At 57.9% G+C, this 798-nt stretch overlaps 1 protein-coding gene across 1 annotated transcript in view; it reads left to right on the top strand.

Moving 5' to 3' along the window:
• CACNA2D4 (calcium voltage-gated channel auxiliary subunit alpha2delta 4) overlaps positions 1 to 798 on the top strand; it is a 91,291-nt gene that overhangs the window by 22,040 nt on the left and 68,453 nt on the right. The gene's annotated exons all lie outside the window — the stretch shown is intronic.

Below are 798 nucleotides of genomic sequence, written 5' to 3'. Positions count from 1 at the left end.
GGGGGCCCCCCCCCGCCATGACACCTCCCACAGCGCGCCTGGAGGTGGTGGCCCCGGTTCTGCTGTCTCTTCAAATAAGCCTTTTCCAGACTGCCACACGGAAAACCACGTAGACGTGGGCCCGACCTTTCAATGTCAGTCGTCTCTGATGTCCAGCCTCCGTTGCTGCTGCTGCAGATGAAGCCCGAGTGCTCTGTTTCTGCTCCAGACAAAAGGCAGAGGCCATCATTTTCTTTAGATTCATGTGTTGTGTGTGGCAGCCCTCATCTCTCTGGCCAGAACCCAAGACCCGGGCTTCGAGGTGCCGACTCGGGTTCCTCGACCCCAGCAGGACGTCCGAGAACCTGCTGTGGGTGGCTGACTCTCCCAGCCCTAGGGGGTCGACGTGGTCAGGAAGGCCTGGCCCAGTCGGGGAGGCGCACACATGAGCATCTGTGACGGGACCATCTGCACCGCACTGAGGGGCACAGGCTGCCCAGGTTGCTGGGCGAGGGGAGAGCCCGCCCACGTTTGGGGGGTCTGGGCGGGCCTCCTGAAGGACAGGGTTCTAAGGTGAGACAGAAAGAAGTGGTAAGAGTGAGTCAGATGCAGAGAGCGGGGAAGGGTGTTCTGGGCTGAGAGAAGAGCATGGTCAAAGGGTCCGAGATAAGAGGCACCCTGGGAATGAAAGCTGTCCCATTCCCCAGAGCTGGCGACAGTGTTCTGTGGGAGGGGACAAGCGGTCACGTGATAAATCGTCACAGCCTTGTAAAGCATTTGCTCTTTTTTTTTTTTTTTTTTTTTTTTTTTTCTGTGTGC

The sequence above is a fragment of the Lipotes vexillifer genome, unplaced genomic scaffold, assembly GCF_000442215.2.
Source record: "Lipotes vexillifer unplaced genomic scaffold, Lipotes_vexillifer_v1.1 scaffold395, whole genome shotgun sequence".
Lineage (NCBI taxonomy): Eukaryota > Metazoa > Chordata > Mammalia > Artiodactyla > Lipotidae > Lipotes > Lipotes vexillifer.
The sequence above is the reverse complement of the archived record's forward strand: the minus strand, read 5'-3'. Positions and strand labels throughout refer to the sequence as shown.